At 40.7% G+C, this 23,480-nt stretch overlaps 1 protein-coding gene across 7 annotated transcripts in view; it reads left to right on the forward strand.

The window, feature by feature from the left end:
• RMI1 (RecQ mediated genome instability 1) overlaps positions 1-23,480 on the forward strand; it is a 640,651-nt gene that overhangs the window by 49,258 nt on the left and 567,913 nt on the right. For 4 of the 7 annotated variants that reach the window (XM_065530752.2, XM_065530751.2, XM_065530753.2 and 1 more), the window contains one exon: positions 3,220-3,483. The exons of 1 other annotated variant lie outside the window; for it this stretch is intronic. The gene's annotated coding sequence lies outside the window, so the exon portion shown is untranslated. 2 more of the 7 variants (XM_065530755.1, XM_074017727.1) reach the window with 2 other exon arrangements.

A 23,480-nucleotide genomic window follows, 5' to 3' on the forward strand; every position in this document is an offset into this window, starting at 1 on the left:
TGAGCCACTGCACCCAGCCAATTATTACTAAGCATTAAAATTAATATTATCTTTTTGATTATAGCCATTCTAATAGGTGTGAAGTGGTATGACTTTTAAGTTATCTACCTCTTTGTGACCTCCACCTAGATAAGAATATGTGATGTTTCTGTTCCTCCTGAAAGTTTCTTTGGTACCTTTCTTCAGTAGACACTAGGTGCCTGCCCCTGAGTAACTACTCTTCTGACATCTACCCACTGTAGATTAGTTTTGCCTGTTCTTGAATTTCATATAAATGGAACCAAACAGTATGTAGAATTTATATATCAAAGCACATGAATGTTCATAGCAGCATTATTCATAGTAGCCAAAAAGTGGGAGCAACTCAAGTGTCTATCAACTGATGAATGAATGAATAAATGACATATGGTATATCCATAAAATGGAACACTGACATAACTTAAAAGTACAACCTAAAGTAGCAAGTTGATGTAGAAGCTGCAGCAAATTACCCAGAAAGTCTAGCTAAGATCATAGATAAAGGTGGCTACACTAAAGGAAATTTCAATGTAGACAAAACAGCCTTAAATTGGAAGTAGATGCTATCTAGAATTTGTATAGCTAGAGAGGAGAAGTCAACACCTAGCTTTAAAGTTCAAAAGACAGGCTGACGTTCTTGTTAGGGGCTAATGCAATTGGTGACATGTGGTTGAAGCTGATGCTCATTTATCATGTTTAAAATCCTGGGGCCCTTAAGAATTACATTGGCCAAGTGTAGGGGCTAACACCTGTAATCCCAGCATTTTGGGAGGCTGAGGTGGGCAGATTACTTGAGTCTAGGAGTTCAAGACCAGCCTGGGTACCATGGCGAAAACGTCTCTACAAAATATACAACAATTAGCCAGGTGTGGGTGTGCCTGTGGTCCAAGCTACTTGGGAGACTGAGGTGGGAGGATCACCTGAGCCCGGGGAAGTCAAGGCTGCAGTGAGCCATGATGGTGCCATTCCAGCCTGGGCAACAGTGAGACTCTATCTCAAAGAGGGAGAATTATTTTAAGTCTACTCTACCTGTGTTCTATACATGGAACAACAAAGCCCAAATGACAACACATCTGTTGACAGCATAATTTACTAAATAATTTAAGTCCACTGTTGAAACCTATTCCTCAGAAAAAAAATATTCTTTTCAAAATATCACTGTTCATTGACATTGCACCTGGTCAACCAATGTTCTAATGGACATGTATAAGGAGATTAATATTTTCATGCCTGCTAACACAATATCCATTCTGTAGCTCATGGATTAAGGAATAATTTTTCCTTGATCTTAATTTTTCCTTCTCCTCCTCCTCCTCCTCCTCCTCCTCCTTCTTCTTCTTTATTTGAGAGTCTCACTCTGTCACCCAGGCTGCAGGGGATGATCTTGGTTCTGCAAGAATCTCCGACTGCAGAATCCGGATTCAACCTCCGACTCCCGGATCCGGATTCAAGCGATTATCCTGCCTCAGCCCCCTGAGTAGCTGGGATTATAGGTGTGTGCCACCACACCTGGCTAATTTTTATATTTTTAATAGAGACAGGGTTTCACCAATTTGGCTGGGCTGGTCTTGAACTCCTGATCTCGCGATCCAAACACCTAGACTTCCTAAAGTGCTGGGATTACAGGCGTGAGCTATCGCACCTGGCCAAGTCTTATTATTTAAGAAATACATATCATAAGGCTATAGCTGCCTTAGATAGTGATTCCTCTGATGGATCTGAGCAAAGTGAATTGAAAATTTTCTGGAAAGGATTCACCATTCTAGATGCCATTAAGAACATTTATGATTCATAGGAGGAGGTGAAAATATCAACATTAACAGCAGTTTGGAAGAAGTTGATTCCAACTCTCATGGATGACTTTGCAGGGCTCAAAACTTCACTGGAGGAAGAAACTGCAGAGGTGGTGGAAGTAGCAAGATAACTAGAATTAGAAGTGGAGACTGAAGATCTGACTGAATTGCTGCAATTTCATAATAAAACTTGAAAGGATAAGGAGTTGCTTTTTATGGATGAGCAAAGAAAGTGATTTTTTGAGATGGACTCTACTCCTGGTGAGGATGCTACAAATGTTGAGATGATAACAAAAGATTTAGAACAGTACATAAACTTAGATGATAAAGCAGTGGCAGGGATTAAGAGAATTGACTTCAATTCTGAAAGAATTTCTACAGTAAGTAAAATGCTATCAAACAGCATTGCATGCTACAGAGAAATCTGTCATGAAAGGAGGAGTCAATTGATGTGGCAGACTTCATCGTTGTCTTATTTTAGAAATTGCCTTAGCCACCACCCTGATTAGTCAGCAACCATCAACATCCAGGCAGGGCTGGGCGTGGTAGCTCACACGTGTAGTCCCAGCATTTTTTCAGGCCAACATGGGAGGATCGCTTGAGGCCTGGCATTTGAGACCAGCTTGGGCAAAAAAGGGAGACCTTGTCTCTACAAATAAATAAATAAATAAATAAATAAATAAAAATTTAGCTGGGCATGGTGGTGCACACCTGTGGTCTCAGCTTTTCAGGAGGCTGATGTGGGAGGATCACTTGAGCCCCAGAAGTTGAGGCTCGCAGTGGGTTATGATCGCACCACTGCACTCCAGCCTGGGTGACAGAGCGAAACCCTGTCTCTAAAATTAAAAAAAATAAATAAATAAAATCAAGGCAAGACCCTCTACCAGCAAAAAGATTCTTACTTGCTTGCTGAAGGCTTAGCTGACCAGTAGCATTTTTTAGCAACACAGTATCTTAAAATTAAGGTATGTACATTTTTTAAAGATGTAGTGCTGTCGTATACTTAATAGACTACAGTATCGTGTAAACATATTTTTTTGCGGGGGTGGTGAAACAGGGTCTCGCTTTGTCACCCAGGCTGGAGTGCAGTGGCATAATCTCAGCTCACTGCAACCTCTGCCTCCCAGGGTCAAGCAATCCTCCTTCCTCAGCCTCCCGAGTAGCTGGGACTACAGGTATGCATCACCACACCCGGCTAATTGTTTGTATTTTTTGTAGAGATAGGGTTTCACGGTGTTGCCCAGGGTGGTCTCAAACTCCTAGGCTCAAGTGATCCACCTGCCTCAGTCTCTCAAAGTGCTGGGATTATAGGCATGAACCACCGCACCAGGCTGTAAGCATAATTTTTATAAGCACTGGGAAACAAATTTGTGTGACTTGCTTTATTGTGATGTTTGCTTTATTGCAGTGCTCTGGAACTGAACCTGCAGTATCTCCAAGACATGTCTGTAATGTGTACTCTTTTGTGTCTGGTTTCTTTCACTTAGCATAATGATTTTGAGGGTTAAGCATGTTGTGTATCCAGGCATATATCAATATTTCATTCCTTTTTGTTGTTAAGTAGTATTCCATTGTATGGATGTACCACATTTTGTTTATCCATTCATCTGTTGATGGATATTTGAATTATTTTCAGTTTTTGGTTATTGTTAATAAAGCTACTTTAAACATTTGTGTGGGGCATAGACTTTCATTTCTCTTAGGTACATACTGAAGAGTAGAATGGTAGGATTATATCGCAGACATGCTTAATTTGATAAGGAATGCCAGGTTTCCAAAATGACAATATTGTTTTGCATTCCCATGGGCAGTATATAGAGTTTTCTTAGGACCTTTTAAACAAATGTTTATATAGGTAGTTCATTTTTGTTGTAGAAATACTAAAAAGTATATAAGAGTAAAGAAATGCATCACTTAAAATTTTACTACAAGATGTAACATTGTGGAGTATATTATTCTTTTTTTTATTATTATACTTTAAGTTCTAGGGTACATGTGCACAATGTGCAGGTTTGTTACATATGTATACATGTGCCATGTTGGTGTGCTGCACCCATTAACTCGTCATTTACATTAGGTATATCTCCTCATGCTATCCCTCCCCCCTCCCCCGGAGTATATTATTCTTAACTTTTTTTCTACCTATGCTATTTAAAATAAAACCTTATACTGTATGTACTTCTCTGCATTTTGCTTTTTCCATGTAACGTGGGACTAGATTTTCTGTTTCAATAAATATACATTTAAACCATCATTTGAAATAGCTGCAGAGTATTCTGTTACATCAGTGCAGGACATACTGAAACTAGCCATTTGGTTTTTGTTGGACCTTTAGGTTGTTTGCTTCTTCTCATCGTTATAAATAATATGACAATGGACATTGTTGTAAAAATAAAGTTGTATATTTCATTTCATTTCATTTCATTTCATTTCTTTTTTGAGACAGGGTCTCCCTGTGTTGCACCCAGGCTAGAGTAGAGTGGCACGATCTCAATTCACTGCAACCTCCACCTCCCGGGTTTAAACACTTCTCCTGCCTCAGCCTCCCGAGTAGCTGGGATTACAAGCGCTTGCCACCACGCCTGGCTAATTTTTTTTTATTTTTAGTAGAGACAGGGTTTCACCATGTTGGACAGGCTGGTCTCGAACTCCTAACCTCCCAAAGTGCTGAGATTACAGGCGTGAGCCACTGCACCTGGCCAGAATTGTATTATTTTTCTATAATTCTTTTTTTTTTTTTTTTTGAAACAGAGTCTCGCTCTGTCACCCAGACTGGAGTGCAGTGGTGTGATCTCGGCTCACTGTAAGCTCTGCCTGCTGGGTTACGCCATTCTCCTACCTCAGCCTCCCGAGTAGCTGGGACTACAGGCGCCGGCCACCATGCCCGGCTAATTTTTTTGTATTTTTAGTACAGATGGGGTTTCACTGTGTTAGCCAAGATGGTCTCGATCTCCTGACCTTGTGATCCGCCTGCCTCGGCCTCCCAAAGTGCTGGGACTACAGGCATGAGCCACTGCGCCTGGCCTATAATTATTTCTTCGTGATAAACTCCAAGGAGGATTGCTGGCTCCAAATATACACAAATTTTGAAGGCTTTTGATACCTCACGCCTAATTGCCTTCTTGTTCTGTTTTCTTTTTCTACTAGTTTTGTGACCTTGGATATGTTACCTAATGTTTTTGAGCATCAGTTTCCTCATCCATAAAATGGAGATAATAGAAGAATACATTGTTTTAAAATATTTAGTATAGTGTCTCACATATGGTAAGTACTCAGTGACAGCTATTACTACTTTTAAAAATTATTACAGTTAATACTATTACCTGGAGTATTTAAGAATTCAGGACTTCTAAACCTCTCAAATACTTATACAAAATATTATTTAAGAAATACCTTTGTTGGCCGGGCGCGGTGGCTCACGCCTGTAATCCCAGCACTTTGGGAGGCCGAGACGGGCGGATCACGAGGTCAAGAGATCAAGACCATCCTGGCTAACACGGTGAAACCCCATCTCTACTAAAAAATACAAAAAAAAAAAAAAAAAAACTAGCCGGGCGAGGTGGCGGGCGCCTGTAGTCCCAGCTACTCGGGAGGCTGAGGCAGGAGAATGGCGTGAACCCGGGAGGTGGAGCTTGCAGTGAGCTGAGATCCGGCCACTGCACTCCAGCCTGGGTGACAGAGCGAGACTCTGTCTCAAAAAAAAAAAAAAAAAAAAAAAAAAAGAAATACCTTTGTCAATCTGATCATTTGTATTTCTTCTGTGAATTATTTATAAATATTCCTTGATGATGATTTTAAATATTTCTCAAATGTTGGGATGAACAATAGGATACTAAGTTTTTGGAACTCTCTCTGATAATTAGGAGTGAAAGACAGGTGACTGTCCCATACATAAATCCAATAAATTTGGTACTACTCTGTTTATGTATTTGTAAATTCATGCTGTTGGTATTCATTGAAGCTTTGAGATTTGGGGCAGCAGATCTATAACGCATTTAGGACCCGATATAAATCAACTTTAACTATGTATTTGATGTTATTGGTTTTCTGTGATTACCTGATTCTTTATGTCAATTTTATGGGACCTCGATGCTAATAAAATGAAACAGAGTTCTCTAAGCCCAAGTTTATTTAATCTTTTTTTTTTATTTTTAAGATGGAGTCTGGCTCTGTTGCCCAGGCTGGAATGCAGCGATGTGATCTCGGCTCACTGCGACCTCTCCCTCCTGGGTTCAAGCGATTCTCCTGCCTCAGCCTCCTGAGTAGCTGGGACTACAGGCGTCCGCCACCATGCTCAGCTACTTTTTTGTATTTTTAGTAGAGATGGGGTTTCACTGTATTAGCCAGGATGGTCTTGATCTACTGACCTCGTGATCTGCCTGCCTCGGCCTCCCGAAGTGTTGGGATTACAGGCGTGAGCCACTGCACCCGGCCACTAAATATTATTGAGCTATTTACTCAAGAGGTTTTAAATTTTTTAACATTTAACTCTGAGTGGACATAGGGGAAGTAGAGCTAGAAAATGGAAGAGGAATGGAAAAGAAGTCTATCAAGTATTTCTGTTTTGGCTTTTCGTTGGAGTTAGCTAACTTTTGGAAGGGGGAACAAGTTCCTGACTCCTGCCTTTCTGTAATGGCATAAAAATGTAGCTAAGGTGTATGGAGAGGTACCTCCTGATCAGATCTTCTCTCCCAAATCATCCTGAGTATGCCAAAACAAAAACAAAACACAAATGAAGCAAACCAAAAACAATCCTTCCCCTTTTCCTACCACGCCAGAGATTTAAGACATTAGTTTATTAAAGTGCCTTTTAAAATCAGTCTGTTAAAATCCACACCTTAATGTGAATTGCAGAACTATAATTAGACGTTCCACTTTCAACTTTTTAATAAGGATTTTTGCTGACTGGTGACGCAGAGCTAATATTGGAGGAAGTGGTCAGTTGGAAGAAGGCCGATCTGCTCCAGTGTCACAGGGAGTTTTGGCTGTTAGGGTGTGGTTTTTAGGGTGTGTGTTCTCAGCAATTGACTAATTTCTTTGAGCCTTAGTTTTCTCACTGGTAAAGTTGGGGTGATGATTTATCAGGCCTGTAGTCTTGTGAGTCTCAAGTGAGATGCAGTATGCAAATGCCTTGAACACTTAAAAATCACTGTTACCATTCTGGCACCAGATTTTGAGTGTTCTCCCACATAAGTAATAAATCACCTTCTCAGAGGGGAGAAGTTAAGTAGAGACGGGGTTTCACTGTTGGCCAGGCTGGTCTCAAACTCCTGACCTCGGGTGATCTGCCTGCGTTGGCCTCCTGAAGTGCTGGGATTACAGGTGTGAGCCACTGCGCCTGGCTTCCAAGCTCATCTTGAACATTTACTGCCCCAGACCTGGAATCTACCATTACTGTCAGGAACCCTTGCTTCTTTTAGTGGAAAATGATATGTAAAGACCATAATCTGGGCACTAGGGACATTCACTGCTATAGGAATTGTTATTTTTACAGATGTTTACAGGGTGAAGGCCAGGAAATGTTTAATCCCTTTTAATTTTTTTAAAGATAAAATATACCATGAGAATGTACTGATATTTTCCTTTATTTTATTTTATTTTATTTTATTTTATTTTATTTTTTTGAGAAAAGGTGTCGCTCTGTCATCCAGGAGGGAGTGGAGCGGTGCAATCACGGCTCACTTCAGCCTTGACTTCTGCTGAAATGGCACTCCCGCCTCAGCCTCTCGAGTTGCTGGGACTACAGGCACACGCCATCAGGCCCAGCTACATGAGATACTTTGATTCAGGCATGCAATAAGCAGTAATCACATCATGGAAAATGGAGTATCCATCCCCTCAAGCATTTATTCTTTGTATTACAAACAATCCAATTATACTCTTTAAGTTATTTTTTGATGTACAATTAAATTATTGATGACTGTAGTCACCCTGTTGTGCTGTCAAATAGTAAATCTTATTCATTATTTCTAACTATTTTTTTGAACCCATTAACTACTCCTACTTACCCCCGGCCTCCCCATTACCCTTCCCAGCCTCTGGTAACCATTCTTCTACTCTCCATCTCCATGAATTCAACTGTTTTGAGTTTTCTCACTCAAATAAGTGAGAACATGTGAAGTTTGTTTTTCCGTGTCTGACTTATTTCACTTCACATAATAACCTTCACTTCCATCCGTGTTGTTGCAGTGACTGGATCCCATTTTTTTAATGGCTGAATAGAAGTCCATTGTATATAATTGCCACATTTTCTTTATCCATTCATCTGTTGATAGACACTTAGGTTGCTTCCTAATCTTGGTTATTGTGAATAGTGCTGCAACAAACATAGGAGTGCAGATAGCTCTTCAATATATTCATCTCTTTTCTTTTGGATATATAGCTGGCAATGGGATTGCTGGATCATATGGTAGCTCTGTTTTTAGTATATTTTTTCAATTTTTTTATTTTTATTTTTTGTGGGTACTAGTAGGTGTATATATTTATGGCTACATGAGTTGTTCTGATACTGGCATGCAATGTGAAATAAGTACACCGTAAAGAATGGGGTATCCATTCCCTCAAGCATTTATCCATTGAGTTGTAGAAATGCAATTACATTCTTAAGTTATTTTAAAATGTGCAATGAAGTTATTGACTATAGTCACCCTGTCATGTGATCAAATAGTAGGTCTTATTTACTAGTTCTAGCTATTTTTTTGTACCCATTAACCATCCCACCTCCCCCTACCTCCCCCCACTACCCTTCCCAGACTCTGATAACCATCCTTGTACCCTATATGTCCATGAGTTCAATTGTTTTGACTTTTAGATCCCATAAGTAAGTGAGAACATGTGATGTTTGTCTTTCTGTACCTGGCTTATTTCACCTAACATAATGACATGCAGTTCCATCAAAGTCATTGCAAATGACTAGATCTCATTCTTTTTTAAGAGTGACTAGTACTCCACTGTGTATAATTACCACATTTTCTTTATCCATTCATCTGTTGATGGACACTTAAGTTGGTTCCAAATCTTAACTATTGTGAACAGTGCTGCAACTAACATAGGAGTGTGGATATCTCTTCGATACACTGATTTCCTTTCTTTTGGGTGTATACCCAGCAGTGGGATTCCTGGATCATCTGGTAGCTCAATTTTTAATTTTGTGAGGAACCTGCAAACCGTTGTCCGTAGTGGCTGTACTAATTTACATTTCCATCAACAATGTACAAGGGTTCCCTTTTCTTTACATCCTCTCCAGCATTTGTTCTTGCCTGTCTTTTGGGTGTAAGGTATTTTAACTGGGGTGAGATGATATCTCATTATAGTTTTGATTTGCATTTCTTTGATGATCATTGATGTTGAGCACTGTTTCATAGGCCTTTTGTTTGCCATTTGTATGTATTCTTTTAAAAAATGTCTATTCAAATCTTTTGCCCATTTTCTGATGGGATTATTAGATTTTTCCCAGTAGAGTTTAAACTCCTTGTATATTCTGGTTATTAATCCTTGTCAGATAGGTAGTTTGCAAATATTTTCTTCCATTCTGTAGGTTGTCTCTTCACTATGTTGATTGTTTCCCTTGCTGTGCAGAAGCTTTTTAACCATCTCATTTGTCCATTTTGTCTTTGATTGCCTGTGCTTATGGGGTATTACTCAAGAAATTGTTACCTAGATAAATGTCCTGGAAGGTTTCTCCAATGTTTTCTTGTAGTAGTTTCATAGTTTGAGGTCTTAGATTTAAGTTTTTAATCCATATTAATTTGATTTTTGTATATAGTGGAGAGATAGGTATCTAGTTTTATTCTTTTGCATAAGGATATCCAGTTTTTTCAGTGCTATTTATTGAAGAGACTATCCTTTCTCCAGTGTATGTTCTTGGCACCTTTGTCAAAAAATGAGTTCACTGTAGATGTGTGGATTTGTTTATTGGTTTTCTATTCTGTTCCATTGGTCTATGTGTCTGTTTTTATGCAATAGCTTTGGCTATTCTGGGTCTTTTGTGATTCCATATAAATTTTAGGATTGTTTTTTCTATTTCTGTGAAGAATGTCATTGATATTTTGATAGGAATTGCATTGAATCTGTAGAGTGCTTTGGGTAGTATGGACATTTTAACAATATTGATTATTTTGATTCGTGAACATAGGATCTTTCGATTTTTTGTGTACCCTTTGATTTCTTTCATCAGTGTTTTATAGTTTTCCTTGTAGAGGTCTTTCCCTTCTTCAGTTAATTCCTAGGTATTTAATTTTATTGTGGTGATTTTTTTTTAATGGGATTACTTTTTTATTTCTTTTTCAAATTGTTCACTGTTGGCATATGGAAGTGCTACTGATTTTTGTATGTTACTTTTGTATCCTGCAACTTTATTGAATTTATCAGTTCTAATAGTATTTTGGTAGTCTTTAGGTTTTTCCAAATATAAGATCGTATCATCTGTAAACAAGGATAATTTGACTTCTTCCTTTCCAATTTGAATGCCCTTTATTTCTTTCTCTTGTGTGATTGCCCTAGCTATGACTTCCAGTACTATGTTGAATAACTGTGGTGAAAGTGGACATCCTTGTCGTGTTCCAGATCACAGGAAAGTCCTTCAGTTTTCCCCTCTTGAGAATGATACTAGCTGTGGGTCTGTCATACATGGCTTTTATTATGTTGAGGTATATTCCTTCTATGTGTAGTTTTTCTTAAATATATCTACCTCATCTCTCACCTTCCATGTGTAGTTTTTGAGAGTTTTTATCATGAAAAGACAATGTTTTTCTGCATCTATTGAGAAAATCATATGGTGGTGTCCTTTATTCGGTGGATGTGATGTATCATATTTACTGATTTTTGTATGTTGATCCACCCTTGCATATCTGAGATAAATCCCACTTGGTCATTTTTTTTTTTAATGTGCTGTTTGAGTTTTGTTTGTTAGTATTTTATGGAGAATTTTTGCATTTCTGTTCATCAGGGATATTGGTCTTTAGTTTTTTCGTTGGTGTCCTTGTTCTTGTTTGGTTTCGGTGTCAGTGTAATGCTTGCCTCATAGAATGATTTAAGGAGAACTTCTTCCTCTTTTTTTTTTTTTTAGATGGAGTCTTGCTCTGTTGCCCAGGCTGCAGTGCAGTGGCTCAATCTTGGCTCACCACAACCTCCGCCTCCCAGGTTCAAACGATTCTCTTGCCTCAGCCTCCCAAGTAGCTGGGACTACAGGCATGTGCCACCAAGCCTGGCTAATTTTTATATTTTTAGTAGAGACGGGGTTTCACTATGTTGGCCAGTCGGGTCTCAAATTGCTGACCCTCATGATCTGCCCTCCTCTGCCTCCCAAAGTGCTGGGATTACAGGTGTGAGCCACCACACCCGGCTGAGAACTTCTTCCTCTTAAACTTTTTGGAGTAATTTGAAGAAAATTGGTGTTCTTTTTTGAAAGCTTAGTAGAATTTGGCAGTGGAGCCATCTGGTCCTGGACTTTTCTTTTTTGGGAGACTTTTTCTTTTATTATTATACTTTAAGTTCTGGGGTACATGTGCAGAATGTGCAGGTTTGTTACATAGGTATATATGTGCCATAGTGGTTTGCTGCATCCATCAGCCCGTCATCTACATTAGGTATGTCTTCTAATGCTATCCCTCCCCCAGACCCCCACCCCCTGACAGGCCCTGGTATATGATGTCTGCCACCCCCACCACCCTGAGTCCATGTGTTCTCATTGTTCAACTCCCACTTATGAGTGAGAACATGTGGTGTTTGGTTTTCTGTCCCTGTGTTAGTTTGCTGAGAATGATGGTTTCCAGCTTCATCCACATCCTTGCAAAGGACATGAACTCATCCTTTTTTATGGCTGCATAGTATTCTATAGTGTATATGTGCCACATTTTCTTTATTCAGTCTAACATTGATGGGCATTTGGGTTGGTCCCAAGTCTTTGCTATTGTGAATAGTGCTGCCATAAACATACGTGTGCATGTGTCTTTATAGCAGAATGACTTATAATCCTTTGGGTATATACCCAGTAATGGGATTGATAGATCAAATGGTATTTCCAGTTCTACACCCTCGAGGAATCGCCACACCGTCTTCCACAATGGTTGAACTAATTTACACTCCCGCCAACAGTGTAAAAGCGTTACTATTTCTTCACATCCTCTCCAGCATCTGTTGTTTCTGACTTTTTTTTTTTTTTTTTTTTTTGAGACGGAGTCTCTCTGTCACCCAGGCTGGAGTGCAGTGGTGCAGTCTCGGCTCACTGCGAGCTCCACCTCCTGGGTTCAAGCCATTCTCCTGCCTTAGCCTCCTGAGTAGCTGGGACTATAGGTGCCCACCACCATGCCTGGCTAATTTTTTGTATTTTTAGTAGAGATGGGGTTTCACTGTGTTAACCAGGATGGTCTCTATCTCCTGACCTCGTGATCTGCCAGCCTCGGCCTCCCAAAGTGCTGGGATTACAGGCGTGAGCCACCACGCCCTGCCTCTGTTTCCTGACTTTTTAATAACTGCCATTCTAACTGACATGAGATGGTATCTCATTGTGGTTTTGATTTGCATTTCTCTAATGACCAGTTTGTTGTTTTTGCTTAGGATTGTCTTGGCTATACAGTCTCTTTTTTGGTTCCATATGAAATTTAAAGTATTTTTTTCTAATTCTGTGAAGAAAGTCAGTGGTACCTTGATGGGAATAGCACTGAATCTATAAATTACTTTGTGCAGTATGGCCATTTTCATGATATTGATTCTTCCTATCCATGAGCATGAAATGTTTTTTCATTTGTTTGTGTCCTCTCTTACTTCCTTGAGCAGTGGTTTGTATTTCTCCTTGAAGAGGTCCTTCACATCCATTGTAAGTTGTATTCCTAGGTATTTTATTCTCTTTGTAGCAATTGTGAATGGGAGCTTGCTCATGATTTGGCTCTCTGTTTGTCTATTATTGGTGTACAGGAATGCTTGTGATTTTTGCACATTCATTTTGTATGCTGAGACTTTGCTGAAGTTGCTTATCAGTTTATGGAGTTTTTGGGCTGAGACGTGGGGTTTTCTAAATATACAATCATGTCATTTGCAAACAGACAATTTAACTTCCTTTCTTCCTATTTGAATACCCTTTCTTTCTATCTCTTGCCTGATCCCCCTGGCCAGAACTTCCAATAGTATGTTGAATAGGAGTGGTGAGAGAGGGCATCCTTGTCTTGTGCTGGTTTCCAAAGGGAACGCTTTCAGTTTTTGTCCATTCAGTATGATATTGGCTGTGGGTTTGTCATATATAGCTCTTATTATTTTGAGATATGTTCCATCAGTACCTAGTTTATTGAGTGTTTTTAGCATGAAGGGGTGTTGAATTTTATCGAAGGCCTTTTCTGCATCTATTGAGATAATCATGTTGTTTTTGTCATTGGTTCTGTTGATGTGATGGATTACATTTGTTGATTTGCGTATCTTAAACCAGCCTTGCATCCTAGGGATGAAGCCAACTTGATCATAGTGGATAAGCTTTTTAATGTGCCGCTGGGTTCGGTTTGCCAGTATTTTATTGAGGATTTTCTCATCGATATTCATCATGGATATCGACCTGAAATATTCTTTTTTTATTGTGTCTCTGCCAGGTTTTGGTATCAGGATGATGCTGGCCTCATAAAATGAGTTAGAGAGGAGTCCCTCTTTCTCTATTTTTTTGGAATAGTTTCAGAAGGAATGGTACCAGCTCCTCTTTGTACCTCTAGAATTCGGCTGTGAATCCATCTGGTCCTCGGCATTTTTGGTTGGTAAGCTATTAATTGTTGCCTGTATTTCCTAACATGTTATTGGTCTATTCAGGGATTCAACTTCTTCCTGGTTTAGTCTTGGGAGGGTGTATGTGTCCAGGAATTTGTCCATTTCTTCTAGGTTTTCTGGTTTATTTGTGTAGAGGTGTTTATAGTATTCTCTGATGGTAGTTTGTGTTTCTGTGGGATCGGTAGTGATCTCCCCTTTATCATTTTTTATCGTGTCTACTTCTCTCTTTTCTTCCTTATTAGTCTGGCTAGCAGTCTATCTGTTTTGTTAATGTTTTTAAACAACTAGGTCCTGGATTCATTGATTTTTTTGAAGGGTTTTTGTGTCTCTATCACCTTCAATTTTGCTCTGATCTTAATTATTTATTGTCTTCTGCTAACTTTTGAATTTGTTTGCTCTTGCTTCTCTAGTTCTTTTAATTGTGATGCTAGGGTGTCAATTTTAGATTTTTCCTGCTTTCTCCTGTGGGCATTTAGTGCTATAAATTTCCCCCTAAACACTGCTTTAGTTGTGTCCCAGAAATTCTGTTCTTTTGCATTTGCTAAGGAGTGTTGTTACTTCCAATTAAATGCCCCAACTAAAAGGCACAGACTGCAAATTGGATAAAAAGGCAAGACCCATCAGTATGCTGTATTTGATTTTAGAATAAGCACTATGTGTTGCTGAGAAGAATGTATATTCTGTTGATTTGGGGTGGAGAGTTCTGTAGATGTCTATTATGTCTACTTGGTCCAGAGCTGAGTTCAAGTCCTGAATATCCTTGTTAATTTTCTGTCTTCTTGATCTGTGTAATATTGACAGTGGAGTGTTAAAATCTCCCACTATTACTGTGTGGGAGTCTAAGTCTCTTTATAGGTCTCTAAGAACTTGCTTTATGAATCTGGGTGCTCCTGTATTGGGTGAATATATATTTAATATATATTTAAGAATATATATCTTGTTGCATTGATCCCTTTACCATTATGTAATGCCCTTCTTTGTCTTTTTTGTTCTTTGTTGGTTTAAAGTCTGTTTTGTCAGAGACTAGGATAGCAATCCCTGTTTTTTGTTGTTGTTGTTGTTGTTGTTGTTGTTGTTGTTGTTTTTTTGCTATCCATTTGGTTGGTAAATCTTCCTCCATCCCTTTATTTTGAGCCTATGTATGTCTTTGCACGTGAGATGGGTCTCCTGAATACAGCTATCCAATTTGCCAGTCTGTGCCTTTCAGTTGGGGCATTTAGCTCATTTACATTTAAGGTTAACATTGTTATGTGTGTGAATTTGATCCTTTCATTATGATGCCAGCTGGTTATTTTGCCCATTAGTTGATGCAGTTTTTTTCATAGTGTTGATGGTCTTTACATTTTGGTTTGTTTTTGCAGTAGCTGGTACTGGTTTTTCCTTTCCATATTTAGTGCTTCCTTCAGGAGCTCTTGTAAGGCAGATCTGGTGGTGACAAAATCTCTCAGCTTGTCTGTAAAGGATTTTATTTCTCCTGCCTTTATGAAGTTTTGTTTGGCTGGATATGAGATTCTTGGCTGAAAATTCTTTTCTTTAAGAATGTTGAATATTGGTCCCTGCTCTCTTCTGGCTTGTAGGTTTTCTGCAGAGAGATCTGCTGTTAGTTTGATGAGCTTTCCTTTGTGGATAACCCAGCATTTCTCTCTGGCTGCCCTTAACATTTTTTCCTTCATTTCAGCCTTGGTGAGTCTGATGATTATGTGTCTTGGGGTTGCTCTTCTCGAAGAGTATCTTTGTGGTGTTCTCTGTATTTCCTGAATTTTAATGTTGGTCTGTCTTGCTAGGTTGGGGAAGTTCTCCTGGATAATATCCTGAACTGTGCTTTCCAACTTGGTTCCATTCTCCCTGTCACTTTCAGGTACACCAGTCAAACGTAGGTTTGGTCTTTTCTCATAGTCCCATATTTCTTGGAGGCTTTGTTTGGTCCTTTTCATTCTTTTTTCTCTAATCTTGTCTTCACGCTTTATTTCATTAAGTTGATCTTCAATCTCTAGTATCCTTTCTTCTGCTTGATCGATTCGGTTGTTGATATTGGGTATGCTTCACAAAATTCTCATGCTGTGTTTTTCAGCTCCATCAGGTCATTTATGTTCTTCTCTAAACTGGTTATTCTAGTTAACAATTCCTCTAACCTTTTTCAGGGTTCTTAGCTTCCTTGCATTGGGTTTTCAAGGTTCTTAGCTTCCTTGCATTGGGTTACAATACGCTCCTTTAGCTTGGAGGAGTTTGTTATTACCCACTTTCTGAAGCCTACTTCTGTCAGTTGGTCAAACTCATTCTCTCTCCAGTTTTGTTCCCTTGCTGGAGAGACGTTGTGATCCTTTGGAGGAGAAGAGGCATTCTGGTTTTTGGAATTTTCAGCCTTTTTGCTCTGTTGGTGACCTTCAGGTGGAGTTTTTGCATGGTCGTCCTTTTCGTTGATGTTGATGCTATTGCCTTCCATTTGTTAGTTTTCCTTCTAGCAGTCAGGCCCCTCTTCTACAGGTCTGCTGGAGTTTGCTGGAGGTCCACTCCAGACCCCGTTTGCCTGGGTATCATGAGCAGAGGCTGCAGAACAGCAAAGATTGCTGCCTGCTTCTTCCTCTTGAAGCTTCATCCCAGAGGAGCACCCACCAGATGCCAGCCAGAGCTCTTCTGTATGAGGTGTCTGTCAACCCCTGTTGGGAGGTGTCTCTCTGTCAGAAAGCATAGGGGTCAGGGACCCACTTGAAGCAGAGCTCAAGAGGTATGCTGGGAGATCTGCTGCTCTCTTCAGAGCCTACAGGCAGGAACATTTAAGTCGGCTGAAGCTGCGTCCATGGCCACCCCTTTCCCCAGGTTCTCTGTCCCAGGGAGATGGGAGTTTGATCTATAAGCCCTTGACTGGAGCTGCTGCCTTTCTTTCCGGGATGCCCTGCCTAGACAGGAGGAATCTAGAGAGGCAGCCTGGCTATAGTGGCTTTGCCACCCAGTTCAAACTTCCTGGCAGCTTTGTTTACACTGTGAGGGGAAAACCACTTACTCAAGCCTCAGTAATGGTAGACACCCCTCCCCCTACCAAGTTCGAGCGTCGCAGGTGGACTTTAGACTGCTGTGTTGGCAGTGAGAATTTCAAGCCAGTGGTTCTTAGCTTTCTGGGCTCCATGGGGGTGGAGTCTGCTGAGCTAGACCACTTGGCTCCCTGGCTTCAGCCCCCTTTCCAGAGGAGTGAATGGTTCTGTCTCACTGGCATTCCAGGTGCCACTGGGGTACGAAAAAAAACTCCTGCGGCTAGCTCAATGTCTGCCCAAATGGCGGCCCAGTTTTGTGCTTGAAACCCAGGGCCCTGGTGGCATAGGCACCCCAGGGAATCTCCCGGTCTGTGGGTTGTGAAGACTGTGGGAAAAGCATAGTATCTGGGTTGGATAGCACCATCCCTCATAGCACAGTCCCACACGGCTTACCTTGGCTAGGGGAGGGAGTTCCCTGACCCCTTATGCTTCCCGAGTGAGGTGACGCCCCACCCTGCTTCGGCTCGTCCTCCATTGGCTGCACCCACTGTCTAACCAGTCCCAATGAGATGAGCCCCGTTCCTTAGTTGGAAATGCAGAAATCACCTGCCTTCAGCATTGGTCTCGGTGGGAGCTGCAGACTAGAGCTGTTCCTATTCAGCCATCTTGCCCAGGAATCCTTCACTGAGCTTCTTTAGTAGCAATATTTTGAATTCTTTATCTGAGATTTCAGAAATTTTGTTTTGATTATACTCTGGTGCTGGAGAATTATTGTGTTCCTCTGGAGGTGTCATGTTTCCTTGCTTTTTCATGTTTCCTGTGTTCTTATGTTGTTATCTGCATATCTGGTGTAATAGTCACTTATTCCAGTGTTTAACATTTGCTTTCATAGGGGAGGACTTTTTCCTGAAGATATATCTATGGTGTTGGTTGGCTAGAGCATTTTGGCTTTGATTCTGAGTCTGTAACTTAGTTTGGTCTCTGTGATTTTTTTTTCAGCTGTAAACAGCATCAGTGGAGACTGTGGTTTCCTTGGTGGCTTAGGCCGTGGTGGTTAGTGGAGGCTATGGAGAAGATTTTCTGGGGACTGGGATGGCAGGTGGGCCAGTCTTTGGGCCTCCGTGGTGGTAGTGATGGGCTGAGCATGCCTGTCCTTGGGCCCCGGGGTTGTATATGCTGGCACCATTGTTAGTGGGTCTAGGTAAGTCACTTATTGGGCCTCCAGGTGGCTTGATTGGGTGCCAAAAATGGCAGTAGTGGGTCAGGTTGGTGGGCAGGTCATTGACTTCCTGGGCAGCAGGAACAGTGGGCGATTGCAGTCGCAGTGGTGAGACAACTCTTTGGGACCCAAGCAGTTTGCACTGGTGTTGGCAGTGAGTGTGGCAGATTGGGCGGACTGGTCCCCATACCTGCAGGTGGCATATGCAGGTGGGTGCCAGCTGTGGTGGTAGCAGCAGGTTGAATGGCCTGGACCTCAGATCCCAGGAGGAGTGCTCAGGTGCCACCAGTGGTGGACTGGGCTGGGTGATCTCAGGCCCCTGGACAGTGTGGATGGGTGATCCCCAGGCCCCTGGACAGTGTGGATGGGTGATCCCCAGGCCCCTGGACAGTGTGGATGAGTGATCCCCAGGCCCCTGGATGGTATGCTTGATTACTGGGGGAGGGAATCGAACTCAAACCAGGCTAGGTGAACCTGCCCTCAGTCCACCAGGTGATGACTGCAGGATGCTGGTTGTGGTAAGCAGGGGCAGGGTGATCCCTAAGCTGTTGGAATGCTCAGCTGGGGGATGGCAGAGACGGTACTGTGGGGGAGGACCGGGTTGTTTACCTTGGAAGCAGCCTATATGCTGGCAGCCTGGATTGGGGGGTGTGGGTGTGGACTTTGCTGGTACTTTGGCCCTATAGCAGTCTGTAACTGTGGTTGCAGGCAGTGGAATTTGTCTTTGGGCATATGAAAGTGTGTGACTGCCCCTCTGCTGGGGGTGGGGGTAGAGTCACTGCCTGTGGCTACTGCATTGACCCCTGGTAGCAGGGCAGGACACAGTCTGCTGGGTCCTGGGCTCTCAAAATGGCAGGGTGCTGCAGCTGCTGAGGCCTCAGGGGTTTATGGGACCCAGCGTGAGCTCTGTCTCTGGAGCCATGCCTTTGCAAGGGCTCCAGGCAGCTCCCTATGTTAGTCTCAGGACCCATTAGGGCCAAGAGGATCTCCTGTGGCTAGGATTATAAGCATCTGTGGCAGGAATGCAGACTTCTGGGGGTCTCTCATTTACCCTTTCCCCACATTAGGGAGCCTCTGCAGACTCTCAGCCAGTCCTGGCGGAAGAGGTGGCCTCACTTTGTCCTTCCTTGCTTTCGGTGCTTCCCGTCTCTTCTCTGTTGAATTACAGTGCTCTCTCTCGGATAAGCGATTCGAAGTGTGATTAGCTACTTGCTGGTTTGGTTCCTCTTCATGAAGTGGCAAATACTAGGTGCTTCTAGTTAGTCATCTCAAAGCCTCTCCTCTAAAGGATTATGTATTTTTTTTAAATTTACATAAAATTCTCATGAAGTATTAGGTTTTAACACACTCGAAAACATTCTTTTCTGGTGGTCATGCTACAGATGCAATACACAGATAATTTTATTTTAATTTTTAGAGATTTATTTTCTTAATTAACTTTTATTTTATAATTATGAAATATACTGACATAAATTCAAGGCCAAATGAATAAAAAAGATATATTTTAAAAGTCTAGTTTCAGCTCTTTTCCCTCTATCACCCACTTCTCTCCCTCCCCATATAGGTAACCATTTTTTAAAAAGTTTACCCTCCCATTAAAAAATAAATATATATTATTATACAACTTAATTTCAAAATAATATGTATGGTGACATAATATATACGTGTGTGTGTATCTATATATATATTCACTCATAGATATACATGAATGATTTCTAGGTTCATCTATTGGTTATAGGAGCATATATACACATACAGTGCTGTTCTAAAAGTGCCAACCTGATCATGTAACTAGAACTGTTTGGCAAATATTTATTATTCTTAGGATAAAAACATTGTTCAAATGGTCCTCATAATCTGGCATCTGTCTACTTGACCACTTTTTAAACCAAGCAACTCTTGTTTATCTTCTGTACTGCAGCCACATTGGGCTTCTTCCTTGAACATATACTGTTCTTTCCTGCTTTAAAGTAATTTTTTTTACATGCCGTTCTGTCTTCCTGGAAGGATTTCTTCTCTTCCATTTCCCTTTCAATTTAGATAATTCCTACTTATTCTTCCGATTTAAACTTAAAAGTCAGTTCCTCAGAGAAACCCTCTCTGCTTCATCAAATTAGTTTAGCTCTTCACTGTTATGTATTCTCCAAATACTCCATACATTTTTACATTACTTATTATAACTATAATTTTAAAATTTTAATGGAAAATTTTAAACATAGAAAAAGGTAGAGAGAATAGTATAATAAGTCCTTGTATTTTTGTTACTTTGTTTAAATAATTATCAACTCAAGGTCAACCTTATTTTAACTATACACCTAGACATTATACAATTTAATCACCAATATTTTGGTATCATAATTATAATTTAATAATTAATTGTGAACACTGTTGTTCAATGACTATCTCTGTTACCACATGGTAAATTCCATGGACTCAGGGATTTGAATGTCTTCTTCACTGCTGCATTCTCAGGGTTTAGCTTGATGTTGTGAATATCATAAGTGTTGAGAGGTATGTCAAATGAATGAATGAAATGTTATAGGTTACTAGAGAAAACAGGAATATGTATTTACTGTATTTAGGGTTCAGCAAGGCATTTGACACATTCTCCCACAGAATCTTTGCTAACAGTATAGTCTAGAATTAAGAACAATTAAGATTCATTTCTTGTTGACTGATTGTATCGAATGAGTTAATGAGATTGTGGTTTCCAGTTCAGTAGTGTGTCAGAGAGCTCTCCTTATGAACTGTTCTTATTCCACAGTTTTTTTAAATCAATGATTTGGATGTGTAGAGAAAGGACTTCCCCCCCGCCCCAATATGGAAGAGAGGAAATATACTGGATGACAGAATCAGAATCCAAAAATGTGTTTGACAGCCTAGGGCAACAAAAACCACTAAGGTAAATTTAATGGTAATAACTTAAAAGCCTTACATTTAGGTCCAAGAAATACAACTGTAGAAGTTTATGATGGGGGAAACATAGCTTAGCAGTAGCATGTATTAAAAATACATAGTGTGCACAATGTGATGTTGTCACTATGAAATCTGATGGTAGTCTCAGATTTTCTTACTAGAAGGCAGCATTTAGAAGCACTTTTCTCTTGTTAATTAGATGGCACTAGAAAAGCGATGTTTTGTTATAGGCAGAAGAGGCCTGGTGCTATATTAAGGAGGAAGTGGTTGAAGAACTGAGGATTTTAATCTGTGGAAGCTACGCTTGACCAGTGCTAAAAAACCCCCAAAAAACAAAAAACCAAAACCAACAACAACAATGGTCAATACTTAAGAATTGTGAGACATCCCAATTCTCTCGATAAATGGGAGGATCTGTCAATGGTCACTGAAGCTGCATGGAGACGATTATCTGCTACCTCTTTTAGATAGGGTGCCCCTTCTGTAATTCAGCTGAGTTCCCACCACTTCCTGCTGTCTAACACCTTGCTGCCTTCACTCATTTAGGTATCTTTCTTGGCCTTGTAGGTATTTGCCTTTGCAATCCCTCGGCAGGCTAGCCATGTAAGACCTGTCAGGGAGGAGCTTGGACCACTGAGGTTAAAGTTATAGGGATGGATTTTGGCACAATGTAAGGAAGTCCTATCAAGCAGGACTGCTCAAATGCAGAATGGGCTGCCTTGAGATTCTATGAAATTTCATAAAGTCACAGCCCACATCCTTTTTCTCTCTTCCCTTCTGCTATAGACTGAATTATGTCCATTCAAAATGCATGTGTTGAAGCCCTAACCCCCACTGTGATTGTATTAGATAATAGGGTTTTTAAGTGGTAATTAAGGTTAAATGTGGTCATAAGGGTGAGGGTACTAATCCAATAGGATTGGTGGCTTTATAAGAAGAGGAAGAGAGAGCTACACCCTCTGCCATGTGAGGGCATAGCAAGAAGGCAGCCATCTTCAAGCCAAGAAGAGAGCTTACCAGCAACTGATCATGCTGGCACCCCAATCCCAACGTTCTGGCCACCAGAACTGTGAGAAAATAAATTTTGGTTGTTTAAGCCACCCAGTCTATGGTATTTTATTGTGTCAGCCTGAGCAGACTATGACCCTTCTCCTTCCCTTCCCTTCTTTTTCCTCCCTCCTTTCTCTCTCCTTCCCTCCTTCCTTCCTTTCTCTGCATCTCTTCTTCCTTTCCTCCTTTTCCTTATTCTTCCCTTAAAACAGTCATGCCTATCAGGAAATAGATTTCTTGATTGTCTTTTAAATACACATTTCTTAGCATTTTGGCTCACTCGTCTTCATGTGGCTATTCCTTGTGTGTTTATCTGGATGGAGATGGTCCTGAACTGCAACAACGCTTAAGATTCTCATCTGAGGGTGCACGTGAAAATTGTCTGTAAAAAAATATAGATACTCAGTTCTCCCCAGTCCCTGTCCTGGGAGATTCTGCCTTGCAAGGTTGTTGGAATGGAGCTTGGCATCTGTACATTTAAAAAGCCTCAAGGGAGATTTGGAGTCTTCCTGGAACTACTGCCCCAGGGATTATATTTGTGTCTGTAGAGTACCCAAATCACTGGTTTCTTCATTTATTTAGCAATCACCGCGTGTGTCTATCTGGAGAACCCCAAACAAAGTGAAACAAAATGCTGTAAAGGAAGGTACCATTTTGACTCTTGTGGAACCTATAGTCTAGTTAATACAACAACTATATGATAGGAAGGATTCTGAGAAAATGCGACCACTTGGGAGTTGAGTTGGTTCAGGAAGGCTTCCCAAGGAGGGAAGTTCCAAATGAAGGTGAAAGAAGTGTTGTGTTTAGGTGAGTAGAGGAAAGAAGGAGAGGATGTTTGCAGCAGGGAAATAGCATAAGGAAAAGCATAGACACAAATTGAGCTGACTTATTCAGGAGGCATTAAGGAGAGTTGCCTGCTTAACAAAGAAGAGGGTTGGTTGGGAAACTGAATAGTCAAGGGAAGCCTACGGTGAAGATTGTTGGATGCCAGGTGGGAAGTTTGCACTTGGAGTCAGAGAGATCTGGGCTTGAACTCTGCCTCTAGTACTTGCTGCAGACAGTGATTTTAGACAGACTATCTCTTCTGAACCTGTTTTCTTCTGTAAAACAGGATTAATACACACTATCCTTGTGGGATGTTGGTGAGTAAAAGAGACAGCAATGCCTGGCACAGAGTAGTGCTCAGTTAATGGAGCTATGGCCACATTGACCCAGTATGCTGAAGGTAATGACTGAGGGTCCTGGAGTGGGGAGGTGGCAGGCAGGCAGTGATAGGTTGTCAAAGTGAACACAAATGCTGCAAGCAGGAAGGACAGACTTACTCACTTTGATGAGAAGATAATTCCCACTGGACTTTTGGCATTGTAAGGGCAGTGTGATAATTCCAGGCTTCTTGCTTCAGTTGGGTGTTGTGCTGACCTGGCCTAAGACTGCTTACGGCTGCTCAGTATCACCAGTATCACTTATACTTAGCGAATAAATTCCCTTGCTACTCTTGGATTTGATGCCTTAAATCCCCCAAAGACAAGTAAGTGGTGAGTTGAAGGCAAATAAAAATAGATCCCATTTGCTGGGCATTGTAGTAGGTACTTTATGGATATTCCACATGATTATGAAAATGAAAGAAAACTAAGAAATGTTCACATTAATTAAAATATATAGTTATATTTTTTCTAAAATTTGTTTTAAATAATGAACAGCTTGAAAACATTTGTAATATATATATAAAGGTTTAAAGAATGATGATAAAACAAAAACAAGTATCTCCAC

This window comes from Macaca fascicularis, chromosome 15 (assembly GCF_037993035.2).
Source record: "Macaca fascicularis isolate 582-1 chromosome 15, T2T-MFA8v1.1".
Taxonomy (NCBI): domain Eukaryota; kingdom Metazoa; phylum Chordata; class Mammalia; order Primates; family Cercopithecidae; genus Macaca; species Macaca fascicularis.